The following is an 11,940-nucleotide window of genomic DNA, read 5'->3' on the forward strand; positions in this document are numbered from 1 at the left end:
CACCAGTCCTGGCGTCTTTGGAAAAAAGGCTGACCTGCATGGGGTAGGCTCTTGACTGATTTTACTTTGGGCTTCAGCCCATTTCTATCGACAGCTCGACATTTATGGAGTCATCATCTGTGATAAGGGACACGGTCCTCAGCGACCTCGCTCACCTCCATGACCTCGCTCACCTCCATGACCTCGCTCACCTCTATGACCTCGCTCACCTCTATGGCCTCGCTCACCTCTGTGACCTCGCTCACTCACCTCTGTGACCTCGCTCACCTCCGTGACCTCGCTCACCTCCGTGGCCTCGCTCACCTCCGTGGCCTCGCTCAACTCCACGACCTCGCTCACCTCCACGACCTCACTCACCTCCGTGACCTCGCTCACCTCCGTGACCTCGCTCAACTCCACGACCTCGCTCACCTCCACGACCTCGCTCACCTCCGTGACCTCGCTCACCTCCGTGACCTCGCTCACCTCTGTGGCCTCGCTCACCTCTATGGCCTCGCTCACCTCTATGGCCTCGCTCACCTCTGTGACCTCGCTCACCTCTATGGCCTCGCTCACCTCTGTGACCTCGCTCACCTCTGTGACCTCGCTCACCTCTATGGCCTCGCTCACCTCTGTGACCTCGCTCACCTCCGTGACCTCGCTCACCTCTATGGCCTCGCTCACCTCTATGGCCTCGCTCACCTCTATGGCCTTGCTCACCTCCACCTCACTTTGGATAAAAGGGAGGCCTAACCCCCAGCTGGTGAAGGAGAGGCCATCGCAACCTGTGTGTCTATTGGTGGGATGTCCAGGATGAGCTTTTAAAGGGCCCATGTGAAAATATGTACTAATAATTGCTAACATATGTACAATCATTTCAGGAAAATTATTTTCCTCATTTTCTAGAGTGAAAATTGCTTCACCAGAAGAAACGGTATTGACAGTACAAATGCGCGTTGCGGCGTGGTGCACTCTGGTAACCGCGCATCCACGTCCCTGACTTCCGCAGAAAGGCGGTAAAGTCTGCGCCCTCCCCCAGTGGCGGGTCCCTCTCCTCGCCGTCTGGGAGAGGGCAGAAGGCATCACCTTGTAGGAGAGCCCAGTGTGACGTCAACCCGATTCCCTCCACCGTGCGCTCCCTCCTGCACGGCCGCGGCCCTGAGGGCTTCAGGGACAGAAATCAGGCCTCGGGGCTGTCAGTCTAGTTGTTTCAAGTGGAATTCGTTTGTGGTGTCACCTCAAAACCTCCAGCTGTGATTGGCCTGGTCTCTGGGGAGCCGTTCCTCGTCCCGCCCTCCCCCTCGCGCCCTGCAGGGGTTGGCTCCTTTCTCTCTGATGGTTCCTGATCACATTGTGCCCAGGTCGGGGCTTTCTCTCTCTCTTTCTCTTTCTTTTCTCTTTCTTTCATTCCCCTTCCTTCCTTCCTTCCTTCCTTCCTTCCTTCCTTCCTTCCTTCCTTCCTTCCTTCCTTCCAAGGCAGCTTTCTTGCTCTTAAATCCTACATATTAAGTGGCTTGGCAGAATAGAATGATAGTACATGCCAGTTGGTATAGATGTTTCTAAAGTACGAGAGAGACCTCAGAGTCGCCGACAGGCGTCTGTCCCTCGAGGAATTAGAGCCTGAGTAGACACAGAGAACACCTTCTACTCCTGCAATTCATGGGTGATCGGGGTCGAGGGAAAATGTGTAAACTTTTGGGGGCTGAGGTGAGAGTGAGGTGTCCGTAGCGGGGGGTCCACACGGGCTTGAAGGACAAGCAGGTACCGGGAGGACGGGCACTCAGAGCTGGGCTTGGGGACCCGCTGCTCTGGGACCCGCTGCTCTGGGACCCGCTGCCCTGGGACCCGCTGCTCTGGGACCCGCTGCCCTGGGACCCGCTGCCCTGGGACCCGCTGCCCTGGGACCCGCTGCCCTGGGACCCGCTGCCCTGGGACCCGCTGCCCTGGGACCCGCTGCCCTGGGACACCTGCTGCTCTGGGACCCGCTGCCCTGGGACCCGCTGCTCTGGGACCCGCTGCCCTAGGACACCTGCTGCCCTGGGACCCGCTGCTCTGGGACCCGCTGCCCTGGGACCCGCTGCCCTGGGACCCGCTGCCCTGGGACCCGCTGCCCTGGGACCCGCTGCTCTGGGACCCACTGCCCTGGGACCCGCTGCTCTGGGACCCGCTGCCCTGGGACCCGCTGCTCTGGGACCCGCTGCCCTGGGCCCCTCCTCTCAGACTCCAGCTGAGGACAGAGGTGGAGTCACCTGCTGCACAGGCACCTCCCCTGTGCCCCCTGCCCTCCCCCGCTCCCCTCTTCTGTGAGAGACAGGAGGCCAGGCTCAGCGGGCACGGTGCCCTGGGGCAGGGGGTCCCACGCAGGGGGGGGACTGTGGCTCGATTCTTTCTTTTTTCTTTTCCCTAAAGATCTCCCCTCTGCGCCGAGACAGCTGGAGCGTTCGGTTCTGGAAGCAATCACGGTGCACGCAGGGTCTGGGCTTCGTCAGGCCTGCGCTGTTTTGCTTTCCTGAAAACGATTAGAGATTTTGCATTTGATGAAAGGTTTGAAAGAGTCCCTTTTAAATGGAAGACTTTAAATTTGCATACTGATTAGAAGTGGTGCGTTTCCCTCAGTTGTGGGTGGGGTTGGAAAGGACTGTGGTTCTTCAGGGTTCACGGACTAGGCTCATCTTTTAAAGGAAGGGTCCGCTCTCCTCCTGCAGTGGGTGCAGTTTTTCGTGGCCCCAGCGCCTGGTTTGCTGGCCTCTGGGCGAATGCCGGAGGCGGGGAGGTCGATGGGAGGAGGGGAGACTCTGTCCTTTAACATAAACCAAATACTGTCCCTAGTGCCTGCCCTTCCCTGGGCCCTGTTGGTTCTGACCCAGGAGGTGCTGACCCGGGAACAGAAACACCCATAAATGCCGCCAATTGGGAATCTGCCTCAAAACACTGGCAAGAAACAAATCGCCCTTGCGTTTCTGTCCTCTGGAGGTTGCTCTCGCATGGGGTTCGCTGTGGGGACGGCTGCAGATCCCTGAACCGGCTCCTATCAAACACGTGGCAGAACTGGGTTTCCTGCAAAATTACTGGCGAGGTCACCACGACAAGAAGCCATTCGGCTCCCTGGGGGGCCCTGGGTTTTCTGTCTGGTTTTGTTTGTTTCTTTCCCACGTGTTTTAAATCGTATTTGGGAGAAGGAGGCACTTTGTTATCTCGGAAATCTCCGGCGAGGTTCCCGCCTGCCCTGCGAGAGTCAGGCAGAGTCTGGTGGGAGGGCTGGACCGGCTTGTGGCCAGGAGAGCCGTGGCCCCAGCTCACACACATCCCGCCCCCTTTTGCCTGAAATGGTGGGGGGCCCCTCGTGAAAAGGTAGGAAATTATGGGTGAACTTAAACTCGAAGCCGCCAAGATGCAGGCAGGTCCCGCCCCCTCCGGACGCAGGGGTGAGTGATGGGCGAGGACACAGGGCCAGTCGCAGCCGGGCTGGAGGCAGCCGGGCTGGAGGCGCCCACGCTGAGCCGCCCGACAGCGGAAGGCGCTTCCCCCAACAGGTCCCTCCTGGTGAAGGGACGTGTCCGCCAGACGAGGTGGCCAGGGAGCCTCAGGAGGGCGCGGAGCCCGACCGGAGGGACTGTCCGCAGGCTCTTAGGCGGCGCCTTTGCGAGTCCCGCCCTCGGACCCACATCCTCCCCTCAGAGCCTCGATTCCACGTGACGTAAATGTGCTGTTTGCTGAGGGCGCCCCTCCAAGGCCCGGCACTGGCCGAGCGTGGATGTTCGCTCCCGCACCGACACAGAGACCATCCTGATTCGCTGTCACTCGATGTCATGGGTCCCAGCTGGACGTGTGTCTGAAAAGGTGGACGTTGGTCTCCTTTTAGGCTCCAGGTTGTGCTGATGGTCCGACCGTGTGCCCAGAGCCAGGAATGGGTCTGTTCACAGAGAATAAGTCAGAATTGCCCAGCCGGGTGGCTCAGTGGTTAGCATCGACCTATGAACCAGGAGGTCAGGGTTCGATTCCTGGTCAGAGCAGAGGCCTGGTTGCAGGCTCCATCCCCATTGTGGGGGGTGCAGGAGGCAGCTGATCCATGATTCTCTTTCATCATGGATGTTTTTCTCTCTCCTTCTCCTCTCCCTTCCTCTCTGAAATCAATACAAATATATGTTTAAAAAATCAGAATAGAATTGCCCAAACCAAGCTGCTAACAAGTCAACACAGGAGCGTACGTCTTTCTCACCCTCAGGCCCTCGCACCGGCGCAGGCTGGCCCTCCACGCACGGGTCTCGGGCGAGGTCTGGTCCTGGGAGGGCAGGGCCCCTTCGCTGGGAAAGTGCGAGTGCCACCCCCAGGAGAGACAGGCGGCGGCTGGGAGCTGCTGGGAGCTTCCTCCCCTCTTTCTAATCAGAGTGTTTTCTTTGAAAGACCCAAGAACCACACAGCTCCCCGCTCCCAGGCGTCCTGTCCCGGAAGGGAGGGGCTCTGAGTGCAATCATGGGACCCGTGGCAGACGCGTGTCAACCAGGGGAATGAGGCTCTAAGGCGCCTCCGTGGAAACTGGCACAAAGGGGAAGGTTGGTTCCTGGACTCCCGGGGGGGGGGGTGCAGCTCGGACCCCAGCCGCGCCTCACGGGGTCGCTGGGAGGGCAGCAGGTCCCGGGTCAGCATCGAGCTGGCGTGGGCCCCACGCGGACCAGCCCTGTGGACGGCGTGGTCACCTGGCAGACCTGCCTTTCTCCAGACGCAGGGGCCGCGCCGCCTTCCCGCATCAGGGGCAGGAGAAACAAAAAATTAAAAAATAAATAAAAGGGAGAAGTGGTTTTTTGTTATCGAAGTTGAGATTGTAAAGATGGTGTCGCTGGTTCAGAGAGAGGCCTGTAGGAGACACACACGACCCCGGCGTCTCACCGTGACTCGGGGCTGCTCAGGTGGCAGCCTTGTCACCAGGGCCTCGAGCTCCGCACCCGCGACCCCCAGGTGGTCGGAGCGCTGCCTCCAGTGCAATGTTGTTGGTTTGTTGATCCTCCCCCCCAGATATTTTCCCATTGATTTTAGAGAGAGTGGAAGAGAAGGAAAGACAGAGAGAAACATCGATGTGAGAGAAATACATCAATTGGTTGCCTCCTGCATGAGCCTGACCAGAATCGAACCCGGGACCCTTTGGGCTGCAGGCCGACGCTCTATCCACTGAGCCACACTGGCCAGGGCCGGTTTAATGCGCTTCGGTCTGCGCTAGAACAGGCAGCCGTGGCCTGGCCTGGGTCATGCCTTCCTGCTGACACACCTACTTCACGTGGAAACGTGGGACCCAGGTCAGCTCGCCACCAGCTGAGCCGTGACCACGTCGAACTCGCCTCTCGCCCGTGAGCGCCCGTGGCCACAGCCACTAGCCCTTCGGGTCTGGAGGCCCGTGCGTGTCCGCGGAGACGACGAGGATCCAATCGGCGTTTCCTCCGTGCCCTCTGCTCATGTCGTCTGGGTTGGATCCGGGAGGGGCGTCTATGACGCATGGAAGGTGACGTTCAGGTCCCGAACTTCCCGTTGCTCATTTCCATGTTTCAGACAAAAGCTAGAAACGAGAGGAGGGAAATGAGTTGATTCTTTAACAAAGTTACGTAACAAGATGAGTCCTGGGTTGTGGCTGATTCATTTTTACAGAAATGAATCAACTCGTCTGTAAAGGTCAAATGGCCGTAACCCAATAAGACAGATCGTAACGACCCCGATAAATGATGCGTTTTCAGATCTGAGCTGACTGTAACGGAAGGTGCCAGCTCCCATTCTGTCCATCCGATCCCACTGCTCAGACACTGGAGGAAGAACGGCCTTTAGATTTGAAAACACACATTAAAAAGCCTTGAAGGATCCCCGGGCGGTGTTGCCCAGTGGGTAGAGCATCGGTCTTCGGACCGAAGGTCCCGGGTTCGATTCCGGTCAAGGGCATGAACCTCGGTTGCAGGCTCCTCCCCGGCCTGGGCCCTGGTCGGGCGCGTGCAGGAGGCAACCAATCCATGTGTCCCTCTCACATCGATGTTTCTGTCTTCCCCTCTCTCTTCCACTCTCTCTAAAAATCAATGGAAAAATATCCTCAGGTGAGGATTAACAAATCAACAATTAATTAAAGGGCTAGGAACTGGAGGGCGTCGCTTCAAGGAAACGTGTCCTGGGCCTTGGGGTCAGTGGCATCGATGGGCAGCGGGGCCATGCCCGCGGGGCTCAGGGGCTGGGCTGGGCTCCGCAGTCTGACGGCATTCCGCGGGCTGGGGATGAACGACCGTCCACCTGTCTGTTCCGCGGTCGGTTAGACGGGCGTTTACTTCTGTGTGTGGTTTGTATAAAGAGTTTAAATTCTCTTCAACCCGATTCGGAGAAGCGGCAGGCCGTGCCCAGGAGACACCCAGCGGGGGCTGCGCTCAGACTCGGGGGGTGAAAGCCTTTCCTCGGGGGAGCACTGGGGTTACCAGCTGGGTTCCCTCGTCCTCACACGTCAAAGCGTGATTGACACTCCCGATAGTTGAGGTAAATCCCTAAAATGAGCTGATGGGGATCTGCAGTTTCCATGGTGACTTTGGTATTTTCACCCCCTCCCGCCCCGTCTTTTCTTGAGGTTTCTTACTCGCTGGCCCCCCGCCCCCCCACCCTCCCTCCCGCACACACACACTGGCTGCCTTTCCCTGCCCATCTCACGGCCTCCGCACAGCCAACTCTGCTCTGCTTCCCTCTCTCTGGGCCAGCATCTTCCTCTAACGCTGCGTATGGCAATAACGAGACCTGTAGTGATGGGGCGACGGGACAGATCATGTGAAATGTATGAAATAAAACAAGTGCCACTTATATTTCTGACTCTGACACCAGATTCCAACAGGAGGGGGTTTTCCCCGCCACCGGGCAGCTCCCCGTGGAGGTAAAAGGTGCCGGGAGGTGGGGTAGAGTGTGGGGGAGGGGAGGGGGGCGAAGGGGGTCAGGGGAGGGGGATGAAGGGGGGACGGGGAGGGGGCGCTGGCAGAGCCTCCCTCTGTCTGTGTGTAGAGCACCCCAGCCCCCTGGCCGAGACCTGTGGGCCATCCCATCGGCTCTTACAACAAAGGGCAGTGGGTTCAATGCCTGGCTTTGCAGTTAACGTCACAGTTGAGAAACCACTGCTCAGAAAGTCAGGGCAACTTCTTTTTTTTTTTTTTCAGAATTGTATGGTTTTATTAACACGAATACAATGTGCACACAGTCTGCCCATTCACTCTCTTGCTGCGCAGCCTGGCGTCGGGATTGGTGGGCTGATGGCGGCTGGGCTGCTCCCCCCCACCGTGGCTTTGCGGGTCTTTGGGGAGACGCTGTGGGCACTCAGCACAGTGAGACTGCACGTCAGCGGCGCTCCAAGCTCCTTGACGTTAGGGACCAGGAGCCTCCGGGAGCCACTGGGCAGCCTGTGCTGTTTTCTTGTTGCTCCATAAACCACGCTGGGCATCAGGATCTGGCCCCCTATTGTCAGTGCCTCTGGTTCCCGCCAGTTCCGCTTCATCTGGACACGTTGGTCTGACTGGGTCCTCTTTTTGACAATCTTGGGTTTCACGAGGGGTCTGAGGGCAGCCATGGTGCCGAGTAGGAGGTGGCTGCCGCCTCCGTAGGCAGCGCCGAGGAAGAGAGCTTTTGTTTTAAATCTTTATTGTTGAAAGTACTGCATTCGTCCTGCTTTTACCCCGTTAACCTCTCCAGCCCGCTCCCCCCTCAGGCCCTCACCACCCGTGTCTGTGTCCGTGGGTGATGCATATATGCACACAAGTTCATGGGTTGATCTCTTCCCACCCACCCTCCCTGCCTTCCCTCTGAGGGTCAACAGTCTGTTCGATGCTTCTATGCCTCTGGATCTATTTTGTTCATCAGTTTATTTTGTTCATTAGATTCCACATATGAGTGAGATCATGTGATACTTGTCTTTCTCCGACTGGCTTATTTCTCTCAGCACGATGCTCTCCAGGTCCCTCCGCGCTGTTGCAATGGTCAGAGATCTTTCTTTTTTACAGCAGCGTCGTATTCCACAGTAGACGTACCCCAGAGCAACTTCTGAGGCCCGAGGCCCGAGGCTTGCAGGCATCTATGCAAAGCAGGTCCCACTGGCCGTGAGCGATGATCACAATGGGAAGGCTTCAATCCTGAAAGAATTTGCTTTATTTCTAATTATGAAACATGAAGACGTTTATATTCATAGAACAGCTCTGAGCTGCAACCTGTACATGTGGGAGCTGATGTCCACAGAGAGGACGTGGTGGTCTCTTAGAGTAATTGCTCTTTCCTGAGCTACTTGTCCACGCTCCTGGAGCCTCCTAAGAGTTAAGTTGGAAGGAAGTGGCATTCCCCGGGCGCCCGCGTGTGTATCCCTGAGAAACACCAAAACCTAGTTCAGACGTAAGTACTTGGAATATTCTCCTTTGTGTGAAAAGCACAGCGAGGAGAAGAGAATACCTGTGCGTTTTCACACAGATTGATGGACTGCAACTGTGGCATCTTTCCTCGTGTAAATATGGCAAAAACCATCTTTAAAAGGGGGATTGGAGCTGACCTGGGGGCCAGCAAATAGGGGGTCACAGATGCGCTAAGAGATGTTCTTACCAAATTCCAGCTGGGCCGCCTCGGGGGACCGCACAGGCCACAGGTGAGGCCTGAGCGTCGGGTGGGCTCGGCCCCCGCAGCCCGCACTTCCTGGCAACCTTTCGCCCACATCAATGAGGTAATCCTTTCAAAATGACTCTGAAATGCATCTTTAATGCGTTAAGCACAGCACACCTGCAGACAATTGGAGGAACGCATACCTCGGGTGCCATCTCGGCTCTCAGAAACCACGCGGCGGGCAATCAATACGGCTAATGTGGGCTCTGGGCCAAGCACATCTGTCTTCGTGGAAAGAGAACCACTCCCCCACCCTCACACCCCTGCGTTTGCTAGTGCACCCTGTGAGTGTACAGTGTAGGGCACAGGATTTTGTTTTTTTCATATATACATATATTGTTGATAGTATTACAGATTTCTCCCATCCCCCCACCCCCCTCCACCCAGCCCTTACCCACCCATGCCCCACCCCCAAGTCTTCCCGCCCCCCACTGCCCATGTCCATGGGCTGTGCATATCTATATCTAATCTATATCTATATCTATATCTATATCTATATCTATAAAAGGCTAAGCTACCATCTGACCGTCCGACCGTCCGACCGGTAGCTATGACGCGCACTGACCACCAGGGAGCAGATGCTCAACACAGGAGCTGCTGAGCTGCGGTGACTTGCAGCGGTGGTTCTCAGGTGATACACCCTGGAACCAGAGAGGGGGGAGCCCCATTCCAGGGTGCGTCACCTGAGAATCACCCTCTCGCGCTCCAGGACCCCACAAGGGATGTCAGGGAGCTCGTTTCGTCCCGATCCCCGCAGGCCAGTCCGAGGGACCCCACCTTCCGGAGGGACCCCGCTCACTCCACAGACACCCTTTGAGCCGCGGTGCTGCCCCAGGTGCAGCAGCAGGGGAGGGACCGCGGGAGGTGGGCTCCAGGGCATGTCCGGCCCGTCTTGCCCCATCCCATCCACCCCACATGGTGCAGAGTCACGAGGATGGGCCCCAGGCTGTGGCGGTGCCCACACTGCCCGGCGGGTGCTGCAGGGCCCGCCGCCCTGGCTCTGTCCCATGTGGGACAGGCGCCCTGTGGTGGGAGCGGGTGCCCTGCCTGTTCTGGGACAGCCCAGGGCATCCCGGGCACGGGAGATGGTCTTCCCTCTGTGTGGGCAGAGGCCAGGCTCAGGCCAGCTGGGACCAGGAATGGGGACGATGACGATGTGGAGAAGCCACCGTGACCTGCGTATGTCACGTGACCAAAATGACCCTTCTCTGCCTTAGGCCTCTGGGGCCCGGCTGCCTGGCAGGCCCAGAGACCAATGCTGTCTGCAGCGACTGAGGGGCAGAGGTCAGGTGGAGGGTGGGTGGGAGGGCTGCCTTGGTGACTGGTCAGGGGCCAGGCACTCCCACAGGTGTGTGTGTGGGGGGGGGGGGCAAGGAGGTGTCAAGTAAGACATCCTGGTGGCTTCGTGGGCCTCGGCTGCAGCCACATCGCTGGCCCTGGATGTCCCAGCAGCTGCGGTCCCACTCGGCTCCTCCTGGTCCCCAGGGGGCTGCAGGGCCTGCCCTCCCGGGTGCCTCGGTGCAGACCCCCAGCCTCAGGCTACTGACCACAGGTCGATGCTGGTCACAGGAGCAGTGACAGCTGGCGGTGTGAATGGGGACTGAGCGCTGAGGGCTGGGGACCGGGAGGGAGGCCGCTTGGAGCTTCCTCCATGACGGTCCAGGAGACTCCACAGGCGAACAGCAGCGAGGACCCCGCCCGGAAGCCGGAGCTGACACTGGGCTGCAGCTGGCGGAGGGCAGCAGCCTGGACAGTGTCCATGCTCGCGATGGATGACAGCTCCGCCCCGCAGGTTCCCAGGACGCCTGGGACTTCAGGCACCGTCGATGGACCAGCACGGACGGACGGCTTCCTCCCTGGGTCTTCGGAATCCCTTTTGCTACAGCTCTCCATCCTCGGGCGTGTGCGGCCCCAAACCGGGAACCTAGCATAGTAAGTCCTCGGAGCATCTGGTGCTCGGCGTGCGGAATGCTTCTCTGGGCCCAGGACCTGGCAGTGACTCTGGAACGGATCCACGTATTTGCACGGAGGGGTGGGCGTCGTCAGACGCTGCCAATGAGGCAGGTCAGTGATGGAGCCGTAATAACCTAGATCAGTGCCACATGCTGGATGCTCCGGCTGCTTGGCCGCCGCGGATTTAAAGGGACGTGACAGGAGCGGGTCTGCTTTCGAGTGAGGAGCTCGCCCGTCAGAAGCTGATGTCACATCCCCAGGCTCCTCTCGGGGGGCCGGGGGGCCAGGGGGCCTGGGGGCCGGGAGGCCGGGGGGCCAGGGGGCCAGGGGGCCAGGGGCCAGGCGGGAGATGGGCTCCAGATGCAACGGCTGCTGCTGCTTTGTCTGTGAGGCTGCATCCCTCACCTGGTACCTGGGGGCTGCATCCGCACCTGGTACTTGGAGGTGAGCCCATGTTCTCAGGGGGAAGACGCTTGCCTGCTTATCGGAGTCGCCCGTTGCCATGGGAGACCCTCGCCTCACCCCACACCTGCCCCAGCAAAGGACCTGTATTTAGCAGGAGCTGAAAATTAGAGTTGAAATAACCAACATTAATGTGAAGTCAATGAAATCGCATGTGTCTCTCCCACCCCGAGGCCTGTGGGGCCGTCCAGGGCTTGCACTCGGGACTCACACGGGAGTGGGGGTCGGGGGGTGGGGGGGGTAGGGAAGGGGGGGCCGCCCGCAGACCTGAACCCTCTCCGGCCTTGCAGCCATGTCTCCCCAGCTCTGGGTTGTGAGATGGCTTTTCTACAAGTGGAAGGAAAGGCTTTGCAGGCCTTACAGGGATTTCATGCAAAATGATAATGAAACTCGTAAGATGCCAGTGTAAGGTCCCTGGGACCACGCGGCTCCTGAACAGCAGAGCCTTGGGGAGGAGGGGCCGCTGGTCTGTGACCCGGGCCGTCACAGGGCAGGTCCCAGCCCTCTTCCCGGAGGGCGGGGCGGCCACCAGCCGGGGAGGCAGGCGGGGCCTCCTCAGTGGAGATGCTGCCAGGAAGGGTCTGAAGGAGTGAAAACCAAGCCAGCCAGACGTGCACGTGGCTGGAAACTGCAGTTTGGGCGCCACCTACTGTCCATTTCCTGGAAACGCGTTTTCTTAGCGGGGATATTGGGACACACAGACCCCCACAGCCTTCACCGTATTTTTTGAAGTTGAATCTTGGGAAAATCCCAAATGACAGCAGCTGTTTTCTTTAGCTTTGCCCATTACTCAGCTCACTGGCCGCTGTCCTGAAAACCCGAGTCTGGCCTCTGCCCGAGGCCGGGGTTCCTACAACAGACGTCTGTTTCTTTCCTTTGCTGGAGCCGCTGGAGCCGCGAGAAACA

Source organism: Myotis yumanensis, unplaced genomic scaffold (genome assembly GCF_028538775.1).
Source record: "Myotis yumanensis isolate MYYU_CA2020_CCGP unplaced genomic scaffold, mMyoYum1.0.hap1 SCAF_11, whole genome shotgun sequence".
In the NCBI taxonomy this organism is placed as follows: Eukaryota; Metazoa; Chordata; class Mammalia; order Chiroptera; family Vespertilionidae; genus Myotis; species Myotis yumanensis.